Source organism: Doryrhamphus excisus, linkage group LG8 (assembly GCF_037039965.1).
Source record: "Doryrhamphus excisus strain RoL-2023G ecotype Guam linkage group LG8, RoL_Dexc_Guam_v1.1, whole genome shotgun sequence".
Taxonomy (NCBI): Eukaryota; Metazoa; Chordata; class Actinopteri; order Syngnathiformes; family Syngnathidae; genus Doryrhamphus; species Doryrhamphus excisus.
Window position 1 is genome coordinate 4,010,703 of NC_136364.1, and position 12,740 is coordinate 4,023,442.

A 12,740-nucleotide genomic window follows, 5' to 3' on the forward strand; every position below is an offset into this window, starting at 1 on the left:
CCCTTCTTTTTGATTTCTTTTCCGACATAGACACTTTAGACACATTTGTGTACCCGGTCCTGGTAAATACCTGGTGAATAAATGATCCTCATCTCTATGAAGGAGATTAGAAGGCAGTTATAAGTCAAGACATTCATTTCTCTGCAGTGCAATGTTAAAAATGTTTCCTATCGGCTGACCTCCTTAAAAGACCATCCAGGTTTTTGGGGTTTTTCTGAACACTGTTTAAACCCAAACCCCTCACAGTCATCCATTTACTCCCAGTGTTTGATCTCGACCCAAGTCTCATCACAAAACAAATCAAACTGTCGTCTTGGATTCATTTTTTTCAGCGCAGCCGAGCGCCTCCTCCATCAATGTCGACACTAGCAGGCCATGGTGAACACAGCATTTACAAAAAAATGGGAATCAAGGGCTGGAGAATTGTTTCAGTGGGGTCAAGAAGAGAAAATGGGGGTCACATGACAAGCAAACACATGTTATTCCAAAGACGCTAAAATGGCGTCCACTTGGGCTCGCATGTGACCCGCGTTATCCTTTTAGTTCTGCTTTTTAATTGACTCAAAAGGTCAGCAAATAATAATATTTTCTCTCATGCATGCAGACAGAGTTGATTTTAAGTTTTGTTTGCAGAGGACGTTGCAGTGTGGGGGATTTATGCTACACAAATAAACCTTCCCACCGGCCTATTTTTGTTAAAAATAAATGACAGATTGTCAGATTGAAGAGAATTCATAGAAGATGCATAGATTTCGTTACAAGTCCTCCACATGCTTATTACCTAATTCAAATAGCATTGGTTGTCCGGGCATGTGAGTCTGCCCATTACCCACAGGAAAAGGTGACCACCACTAACCTTGCATATGTTTTCTCCTGTACAAATATTGTAACATTTTAGCATGACTAGTCAGACTTTTGCGGTGGAAGCTATCTGCATGGAAATTTTTAATCAAACTAAACCTCTCAGAACTGGTGTCTCATCTATTTTGGCGTCCACAGCAGATTCTCCCCTGACAGTAACAATGTGTACCAATAATAGAGCCACTTTAATACGTTTGCTGTGTGGTGAAACGGTGAGCGGTTAGTTACCATGGCAATCGTCCCTGTGGTAAGTGGACTATGTTCTTTGTCTTGTGTTGCATTAGCATCAATGCTAACTTTATTTGAGCTGTGTTCACTGGTGCTTTAAAGAAAGGCTCGTATTTTGTAGTGTTGGGATATTAATTTTCTGGTTCTGTGGTTTCTTCTAGCACAAAATATCACGTAAAAAAAAAGGCCAATTTGAAGCACATTAGCATCTCCCCTTGAGCTCCCCTTGACTGTAGCGCTGTGGGCCAGGGCCTCTGTGCTCAGCCTGGGCTCCCCTCCAGGTGCCCCTCCCCCAAGGACAAGCTCTGCAGGTTGCAAAGCAGCCGTCTGGGGTAAGGCAATAAATAAAAATATAAATGTCCAGATCCTTCTATTGGTCTGTATGCTCAGATCTTCACACAGGTTGCTAAAACAAACGCTGCGTTGTTATTAATATGTATAAGCTCTCTGATGGCATGACATCAGTGGAGAGAAGACATGAGACAGGCCTGAATAATCAAATTCTGCACTCTCCGTCTTCATACAGGAAACTATTTTTTGTTTTTTGTTATTTAGTTATTTTCCCGCGAAATATACATTTAACTTTCACTCCATTCTAAATACAATTTTATATATCTTTGTTGATTGGCTGGAAAACGTCATTTCTGTGCGAGTCAATAAAGTTTGTTGCATGTTGATTTTTTTACACGTTTTGAGGCAGTAAAATGTGTGTTGCCACCTTTCACTTTTTTGTGATTTAGGCCTCTGTGTACCACTTTCTACCCGCGTGCCTCAGATTGCCCATTCCCCCTCTCCTCCTTTGTCCCCACGCTGCCCCGGAGGGGGCATGGCTTGACGAGGGTAAGACGAGAGTTAGCATGGGACAATGTTTGCAGATGCAGGAAAGCAGATCGCTGAGGCAGCATCAGACCTTCAGTCAGGGTCACTCACCGACCGTGACCTTGAGGACTGACCTTGAACCGTGAGCAGAAATTTCAACACAAGGTGAAGGAGCTGCAGCAAAAATAGATGCATGCGCAACTGTGCATTTGCATATTCATCTTTAATTAATCATTCATTCATGAATATGCAACACTAGCTTTTCTGAATGCCAGCTTCACATTTATTATTTCATTCAATTGGAATGATGAGAAGCCTTTTCACATGTGTGTCTTTTAGGTTCATGAATTCCATCACACACACACATTCCAGAAGCTCCGATTGTGAGTTTCACGAATAAATAATAAGAAGGCAACCCACATCTGGTGAAATATGAAAGGAATAATATTATCCAGATCAACATCGATGAGCTTTTTCAACAAGAAAAAAGCAAATTGCATTAATAAATTGCATTTTTTTAATGCTATGTTTTGGGTTCTTTATCATGTAACATGATATTCAAATGTTTTTTGTATTATTGTATCCTACTAATACAAATAAAAATCACATTATTATACAATTTTACGTGACATTTTTGTTTTTGTATTATGTAAATTTTTACAATATGTATATTTATATTTTATATAATATATTTAATTTATTTATACATATAAAAATGTAATGATTGAACAATTGAATTTGTACATTTCACATTTCACACTGGCTACAACATTAGGGACAAATGCATTACCTAATGTTATCTAATCCTTTACATCAATGATTGTATATGATTTATAAAAAAAAATTACCTTTCACACTGACAGTTCAAATGTGTTGGTATTTTGCAACACGACAGACGACGATGAGTAGAGTATAATACAATCTGATTGGTCGGATCGGAGAAAGAGGGCCGGTCTAATGGGCAGTGACCAATTATCAGGTAGGCGTAAGAGCAAAAACAAGAAATAGCGCAAAGATGAGTAGAGTATAATACAATCTGATTGGTCGGATCGGAGAAAGAGGGCGGGTCTAATGACTCCTACCTGATTATTGGTTGGGCAAAAACAGGAAACTGTTTCCTGTTAAAAGTAAAATATTTTTAGTTTGAAAGTAACGTTCAGATGAAGTTTTTGCTTTTTGGTTGTTTTAAACATCTTTTTTTTATATTTTCACAAAGTTGATTTAACAAAAATACAGATTTTATGTTCTTTTTACCTGCCCGTCATAATACAAATGCTTAAAGCATGGCCATGCTTCCCACTAATTCCCGGTATACAGAGGAGTTCACGTCCCAATCTCTGTTCCAGGTAAACAACAACACACACTCACACACACCTACACACAAAGTACCATTATACCACAGAACGTCTTTCTATTGCTATTTTCATGGCCTCTCTTTTTTTTCTAGATAGGAACGCAACATCCTGCTTTGTCTTTGTGTGACACCTCCACTGGGAGCGTGAACATCAGATTAAAGAGGAAATTGGTGAGTTGGCCTAAACAGCAGAAGGTACCAGGTGGCGGTGAATATGTAATTAAAATCCTTAGCGCCAAAAGCTCTTTGTTCTTGTTGACTTTCTGGTGGTGATCAGTTAGCACTGCTTGCTTGGGTGCACTTAAGCTGTGATCACACAAACTAAACAACATAGCCGTTGTTGCACATTTACTACCTCCAGAAAGGTAAGGATTTTGGTTGTTTGTGCACTTTTATGTATTCATTTGAAATGCAGTTTTGCAATTTGCCCAATACTGCCACCTTGAGGACTGGGGTGGAACAGTTGAGACTTGTGACATCATGCATTAGAGGCAGGGAGGGCAGTCTTTCTTGCCAATATATAGTTTATATTTAATGCAGAGTTTCTCTTCTATGCAATTAGCTTGTTAGCATCGTTGATGAATGAACAATGACAACCGAAGAGAGACAGGGAGGGTTCTGGTGCTGAATCTAATCTCATGATTACACCTCAGAACGTAACAAACATGTACTTAAAAAATCCAGTTACACACCATAATGTCTTGTCAAAGCATCTTCCTGCTGGAAAATGTTGAGTGAATTGACTTGCTTCATTGTAGCAGCACATTTATTTCCCCAGCAGGTTGCGCCATCGTACAACTTTCTGTTGCAATCGACATAAAACTAATTACAGTCATCCGCTGCCATCGAATACAGTATTTAATATTTGTAACAATATGCATATTAAAGCAAATGTTGCATGTTTTGCCTGAATTAAGCAAGAATAAAAAAAGTATCTAAAATAAACATGTATAAGGCATTCAGATGCTGCTGTCAAATGTGATGCTGTGTAGTACTCTACACTGGTCACAAGGTGTCACTAATGTTACTGAAATGTTCGGTGAGGCACACAAGCATCAGACTTGATCACCTGAACAACAGGCTTTTATTGCAGGTTTGAATTATCTTACAACTGGCTCAATAATAATCATCAGCATCATAATCACATAGTTGTGGCTGTAATTCACTCAACTCTGAACCCCCGTCACTTCCTGTCACCCAAAAATCTGGAACACACGCGCAAGTCATATTTATTATGTCTTAAATGGCTTATTTTCTCTGATTATATCTGCTATATTGTGTAATAGGAGAATAAATATGACTATAGGGGTGTTACTTTATGTCTAGAGGGCTCTAGTTATTTTCTTTTTTTTTCTGTGGTCGAGCTGTGAACATATTTTACTTGGGAAATATTCAAGTAAAATTTACTTGTCCGCAATGATTATTAAAAATCCATATAAATATACTCACTTTTCAGGATTGTTTGACTAGTTGTCCCTTACTTTATTCGGAGCAATGTATAAGTAATATTTACATGAGATTTAAGATACCACCTACACCACTTTTCTAATATGATTGTGTTGTATTTTTTTAAGATGGCCATCTTTGAATTAAATGAAATTATCTTCACACATCTTCTACAAAACATTATTTCAAACCAGAACACTACATTTGTAGTAAAGGTGTATTTACTTCCAGCAGTGATGAGTGTGGTTAGAAATACCATAGAAAACATAATAAACCATTGGAGATTTGTTTTGCATTCACAATTATGCAAATAATTACAATTAAAAGACACAATAAAATGTGCTGAACTGTAACTTAACTTACAGTAAAAGTGAAATCGTTCAACACGTGTCATGTACTGCTTCCACACATTAGTTCAGTTATACTTGGCAGCCACATTGAATGAAAACATTCCGTTTATATATGTGGTCATCAAAAGGAAGGACATACTTGATCAAGGTGCACAAAAACACAACACATCCACAGGTTGAGGTACCTGTGAAATAAATTAAACATTTCATCACTAAGACCTGGGTTCGATTCTCTGTTGCATCTCTGTGGAGTTTGCATGTTCTCCCCGTGCATGCGTGGGTTTTCTCCGGGTACTCCGGTTTCCTCCCACATTCCAAAAACATGCTAGGTTAATTGGCCACTCCAAATTGTCCATAGGTATGAATGTGAGTGTGAATGGTTGTTTGTCTATATGTGCCCTGTGATTGGCTGGCCACCAGTCCAGGGTGTACCCCGCCTCTCGTTCAAAGTCAGCTGGGATAGGCTCCAGCATACCCCCACCCTGGTGAGGATAAGCGACATAGAAAATGAATGAATGAATGAATAACTAAACCATGTTGGTGTCATTCAACAGCTGTACTGTGATCTTACCTCGTCTAAGCTGTTGAGACCAAATTCTTGAGCGTTCTGTGAAATGGATCGAGAAATTATTTTAATTATGACAACAATACAAAATCTAAAATCATCACAATGGTTTCTGATTGTGTGCACATTAGTCTAAACTACAAAGCTGTGTGACAATATATATATGTATATATATATACGTATATATATATATTTTAAACAAAACACTCAAAATCTACTCAGTTTTTAATACAAATATTTATTCATCTGTGTCTTGAAACCTAACCTAAACAAAACTACAACTTTCTAAATAACAACTTAGGGGTAAATGTTATTTTTTCTATCTCTATTCCTCACTATTTTCAGACTAACGGGATATTGTTGAGGAACGCCATTATCCAACTCTTTTAAATCAATAAAACATAACAAAAGGCTAAACTGCCATTTACAGATTCAAATAACAATATATTTATTGTAATGTTACCTTCTCAGTCAGGCGTCTTAGTTGGTGCTTAGTTGGAGAGGACTCTGCTTCTTAGACTCTTTGATTGCAGTAACTTGCTGTTGACAAGTGGAATAAAAACCAGTGTAGTGACAAATTATGAAAATATCATGTGTTACAATATGTGAAATTAAAACAAACGTTTATTTGGTTATACTTGGATCATAGGTAGAACACTGATGACACAATGTTCCCGTAAAATATTTTTGACATTAAAATGACCACAGATGCGGTAAACTAACGTGGCTCCAAAGTTTCTAATCCTTCCAGGCAGGTTTAAGTCATTATTGATATATTTTCAGGACCTGAACAAGCTCTGCTTGTTGCTCAAATTTGGCAATTCAGTTCCTATGTTTCCACTTTTTGGTCGATGGAATGCTGCAGCGCGACCGCCAAAAGAAACAAATAACATATGACGAAGGAATCCTTACAGATTTAGTAAACATAAAAATCTCCTGTTCTGCAACTGAAAACGCCTCCACAAAGGTCGCAGTTGATAGCTAGCTAACTAGCTGGCAGGCTAAAGGTACACTAATAATCATTTTCAATAATGCACCTCGTACCGAAGTATGAGGTGATATGAGCATCCAATGCCATAATGGGTACCATAGTAAGTGTCAATATAGTGATATATATAGCACATCATGACTGGTTCAAGACTCTTCATCCTTGTATTTAGCAAACATCAACTGCTTGTATTGTTTCTTGAATTGGCTCATCGTTGTGCATTGTTTGAGGTCCTTACTCAATCCATTCCATAGTTTGATTCCACATACTGAAATGCTATGCTAACGCTAACGTAGTCCTAGCATAGAAGTGTTTCAAATGTACTTCTTCCCTGAGATCATATTTCTCCTCTCTTGTAGAGAAGTATTGGATGACATTTTTAGCTAATTGCTTATTTTTAGCCTTATGCATTATTTTAGCTGTTTGAAGATGAACTATATCAGCAAGTTGAAGTATTTGTGATTTTAGAAATAAGGAGTTAGTATGTTCTCTGTAGGCGGCATTATGAATTATCCTTACTGACCTTTTTTGCAGTACATTTAGCCAGTGAAGATTGCTTTTATAGTTATTAGCCCATATTTCCACACAATAAGTAAGATATGGTAGAACCAGAGAGCAATAAAGAGTGTGGAGTGATTTCTGATTGAGAACAAATTTTGCTTTGTTCGATATTGAAATATTTCTGGCCACCTTATGTTGTATATTTGTAATATGAGGTTTCCAGCTCATATTTTCATCTATTGTGATCCACAGAAATTTATTTTCGTTCACCCTTTCAATTTAAATTAATATTTGAGGTAATAATTACAGGGCCAAAAAAAATGAGTTTTTCAGTGTGGATTGATTTATGGCAATACATAACAACATTTGGGGCAAATTTGCAACAAATAAAACAATTTGTCAAGAACCGTAATAAAGAGTAAAAACGCAAATGGACATTTTGGATGTTGTCGTCCTGCTAACGGTGTTCCAACTGTGCATTTTCAAATGTTTTATTTTCTATTCATTTAAAAAAGGATTCATTTATTGACGTCATAACGATCACCAGTTTAGCCATATATATATGCACATGACACGTGACTCGCCCCCGTTCCATATGGAGCTCACCTGTGACGGGTATCGTTGCCTTGTGACCCCCAGTCTTTGCAGGGTGCGTAATTGTCTAGTTAGACGCCGACACAACATAGCTAATTAATGCCATGACGTTGCTCCATCACCTCCTGATGTGCTCTCCAGGCCCTCTTAGAACAATCCACCTGGCAGGAAAGGTCAAAGAAGGACTATGTGCATCATGGTTCTGGTTGCTGCTCCACAGTTTTGTCTGTATTTTATCTGTTGGAGATGTATGAAATTAGCTTAGCGTGTGTTCTCCCAGCAAGCCAGCCGTGGTGATATGTGTTTAGATATGGCTCTCATGCTTTTGTGCCCTTTTTTGTATTAATGAGCAGACCCCCGTTGAATAATTTCCAAGGATAAATGAGACAAAATTAATGAGGCTGGTTGAGCAAAAAGCTTCCCATGTGACTTCTCTCACCACACTGACAAATAATTCCAACACACCAGCTTTACTGGCGTCACTGTCATGTGGATTTAAGAAGCTTTTGCTAATTTGCAGGCAAGATTTTTTTTTGTTATCAATTAAAGTCATTATTCAAACTTTTTGTGTTCATGTTGATCTTCTGGACCATTATGGTAGAATGCGACGCATGTTTTTGGAATGTGGGAGGAAACCGGAGTACCCGGAGAAAACCCACGCATGCACGGGGAGAACATGCAAACTCCACACAGAGATGCCCGAGCAGAGAATCAGACCCAGGTCTTCCCGAGCTCCTGACTATGTGGCCTGCATGCTAACCACTTGTCCACTGTGTGGCCCTGTTTTTGGCAGTATTGATGCTAAAACACCTTCAAATTTTTTTTTATATAACAAGATATTGAAATATGTGTGATTTTTTAAATTTTATTCTGCAGGCACTTAATTTCTTCTTCAAAATGTCATTTTCATAACCTTTTTCTGAAGTGTACTGTACTTAAGAGTGATCTTGTATATTTGTTGTGTAGAGTGTGATAACTTCAAATGTATTTTTAACATAGGATAAGAGTTTAGCTTATTTTACAGGCGGTTTGGGCTTTCTTGTCTTAGAATATGATCATTTTGAAAGGACTTGTTCGCTTGCAAATTTTCACATCCTATTATTATGACGTTGATGCTAATTGTAACCTTTCTGAGTGTAATTATCCTTCACGTCCGATGCACCGTCTCACATACACAGCACATATACATGTACGTATATCATGAATAGGATATGGCAAGGTGGATGTTGGGGGGGGTCATCTGAAATGTCAGCACCCTCCCCCAAGCTGCTGACAGAGTGTCCTGTGAGTAGTGTGTGTATACCACAGAGAATTAAACTGTCTTCTCCTGCCAGTACCTGATGAAAAGTCACAGTGTGGTTGCCATAATCTACTGAGTGATGCCAAAGGATCCATGGAGGCCAACAGAGGGCGCCCTCTAGCTGTTTGTCCTGTGTTTACATGCATAGTACAGGTGACTCCAAACATGATACACTTCTCACATATCTACCAAATAAATAATTCATTGTAGTATTATGATTTTAGAAGGAAAAGTGTTGACGGTCATGACGTTTTAACAACAATATGTGTTCCTAGAGCGCCAAGCGTGAGAAAAATCCATCATCTCCCTCACTGATTCGCACTTTTGAGAGTAGAAGCGCTCAAACGCTTGCTTTTGAAGTTGTGGCTTTTCATCAAGCTCCTTCCTAAAGGACATGGTACCACTTTTCACCTGCCCGTAGCCAGATGAGCTCAGCCCATGTACTAGTATAGGCCCATGGAGGATAGCTTTGTATTAAAGGAAAACAGAATAGCAACTAGTCATGGGAAAAATGATGAAACCATTCTTGTTTCTTCAGTTTCCTGTTTCCAGTTTCCATTTTAATGCTCGGCACAGCTAAAGCTAATTATTTGGACAATTCCAATGATGACAACAAAAAAGCTCATGCTAGTTAATATTTTTGGCACTACAATGCTATTGCTATTGATGTAAGAACTTAAAGGACTGCACTCTTGGGGAATTTTGCCCATCATTTACAATCCTTATGTGAAAGATGACGACATATTTCTTTCCCTTTTCTGTGTATTCTTGTGAGAGAAAACGAGTTAGCTTGCTAGCCAGCCCTATTTCGATACTAAAGCCAGTGACAGTGTTACAATTACATAACTGACTTGTAACCAAGCTACAGCGATATCGTTATTGTAGCAGCTAACATGAAAACTACAGTATATTTATCTGTCGCAGTAACATTACATCTCAGGTGCGCTGGAGCACACATCTTGTGCTGGAAGATACAGCCATCCCAATGAGAGCGGACATAGTAAGTGCCGTCAATGTTTCTATGCTGCTGTTGTTTTTCCTCCATGAATTGGCTAACCTTGCATGAGAAGTCTTTCAGGCATGGATGTTAGGGCTTTGTTGTAAGCTGTCCTAGTGTCCTAGTTTGACCTACATGGTTTCCTTCACACCTCTCTCAAACCAGCGATCCTCTCTGTTCAGAATTTGGGCCCTGCGTCCTGAAAAGAATGTGCCACTTCTTTTTGAGATGCAAGTGAACTGATGAGAACTTTGCCCAGAGAAACTCTGCTATGTTGTGCCATGCATTTATATAAGGGCTGTTAGGTCTCTCCATTGTAGGGGTCACTGCACTCCTCCATACACAGCGCTGCATCAACAACTTTGTTGAGTTGGCTTCTCTGGATTTGTCTCAGTCTGAGGATGTTAGTGGCATTAAATCTACAGACATACACTTGGTGAAAAAAAAGCATAAAATGGGACCTGTTAAGAAAAGCAACACCATCAAGTACTTGCAGGATAAATGTGATAAATCAGGGGTCTCAAACTCAATTTACTTGGGGGCCACTGGAGCTAGGGTCTGGGTGAAACTGGGCTGCATCAGGTTTTCCAAAAAAAAAAAACAAACAAAAAAAACGCATTTATAAAAAACAAAAATATTTAAAAAAAAACTTCGCTTTGGTTCCAATTTTCTACAATAAAAGCTCTGATAAAACATTCCACTGTCAAATATCTTACTCTTTATTTTTCTACACAAAATAAAATGAAAAATAAATAAACACATCAAGAATAAAGAAAATCAATCAATCAGTAATAAATAAATAAATATAATAATAATAAAACGGCAAATAATAAAAACTTAAGAAACGACATATAGTTGGTGGGTAGACAAATGATTTTTTTCAGATTAAAATGAACAAAGCATTATTAGAGCCCTGTAGACATGACAAAACACGACTATAGTCACATTTATACTCTTTTAATTTACAACATATTGCGCAACTGCAGGGTCTTGAGATACATGCTAACTCGCAAACTAGAGAGCTAGCGACCTAAACGGTAGCCTTCAAGTTATTTCCTTTAAAATTAAATAGCCAAAAACGTACCACTTCCACACGGATCGGGAGGATAACTTAACAGTTATTTAACCTTTAACATGAACATTAATCAAACGTAATAATTTTTTCTGGGTACATGATACCATACAGCATCCATATCAAACTCGCGCGGGCCGCACTAACATTAAACTTTCATATCAAGGCGGGGGCCTCAAACTAGTGTCCTGCGGGCCACGTTTGGCCCGCGGGCCGCGTGTTTGCAATCAAAATGATCCATGAAGATATGTCAGTCATTCTCTACTCTACATTGAATGGTCTTTGTCAGTGCAGGGATTCACCTACCTGAGAGCTTTCCGTACGAGGGCGGAGGAGGTGGTGCTAATTGTAAGTCTGTGCTCAGTAGCCACGTATACATGGACCCAAATAGTCCAATTCTATTCTGGTTATTTGCTCAAACGGAAAGAATGTAACCTTTGTATACACCTCATTCCGAAAGAAAAGTGCCAATCCGAATGAATATATAATCGGATTCACAGGGGTGGAATATTCCTTTCGGAATCCAATCGGAAAGTTGTCAGGGTGCGTTCTTCTTCTGTTGTTTATTGGCGATTGGCAAGCAGCTTTGGTGTGCATTAGCGCCATCTGTGGAACAGAATCTAAACCCTTCTATACGCCATTCATAGGTCCACTTTTATTAAAAAAGAAAATACATATCTATATAAAACATGTGCCGAGATTAATTATAAAATATTAGCAAGATTGAACTTTATCTTTTCCTGTTCCCGGGTGCGTTCTTTCAGCGAATGCTGAGATATGACGTAACACGCAGCTCCAGATGTTCTTCGATTTCAAAAAAATGGAGGCTAGCAATCGGCACTGGACTGCTGCGGAAAGTTTGTTTTTGATTCAAACTAAATTTCAAGACTGGACGAAGGAAAAACTGGCAATACGGAGTTATTCCAACAAGTGAAAGAAAAATTCGAGGAAGTCGGTATCACGTGATGTTGGTGTTTACGTTTTACTGGGCATGCCCCATTGATGAGTCTGGTTGATTATAGCGGCGCATGTAGACACGCGATTGGAATATTCCTTTCCATGTATACCATTGCTTTCGGAAAGGTCATTCGGAAAGATTCCATTCAGAAGGAGAAAAACTCCTCATGTAAACGTGGCTAATGATAGCTGTTCCCGATGACTACCACATGGAGAAAACACCCCTACTTCCAGTACACACTCGCTTACAGTAAGCTCATTTGGGAAGAGATGGAGTGTGGCCAGGAGAGAGGAGTAGGAGGAGAAGAAGGTCAGAGTCATGAAAGCGTTTGGAAGATAGCGGCCATTTTTCATCCATAAGTGGAGCCCAACCTTTCTCTGTCTACCATTGAAGTCATTTATTGGCCGTGTTGTTGCTGCTGCTGCTCCACAAAGGCAAAATGTTCCATCTGTGTAGTCGTTCTCTCCAACAATAACAATAACCGGCAGAAACAAGCTCCACCTGGACTGGTTTACTGACCTGTCTCCTGTCTATTCCACATGACTCGCACTAATTCCCATTGCGTGACAATCCTGAAACTAGCCACATGCTAGCAACCACCTAAACAACAGCATGTAGGACAACTTTCATTATGCAGCCACGACACAAAAATAAGCTATAATAAATCATTGGAAAGTTATCCTAGCTGATGGTAATGAATCATATTA

General features: G+C 38.6%; 1 protein-coding gene across 1 annotated transcript in view; it reads left to right on the plus strand.

Moving 5' to 3' along the window:
- The first annotated feature begins 3,005 nt into the window (after positions 1 to 3,005).
- Positions 3,006 to 12,740, plus strand: part of robo1 (roundabout, axon guidance receptor, homolog 1 (Drosophila)) — a 366,932-nt gene continuing 357,197 nt past the window's right edge. Inside the window, exons 1-2 of the mRNA XM_058080084.2 lie at positions 3,006 to 3,254; positions 3,356 to 3,433. The gene's annotated coding sequence lies outside the window, so the exon portion shown is untranslated. The remainder of the gene's footprint in view (positions 3,255 to 3,355; positions 3,434 to 12,740) is intronic.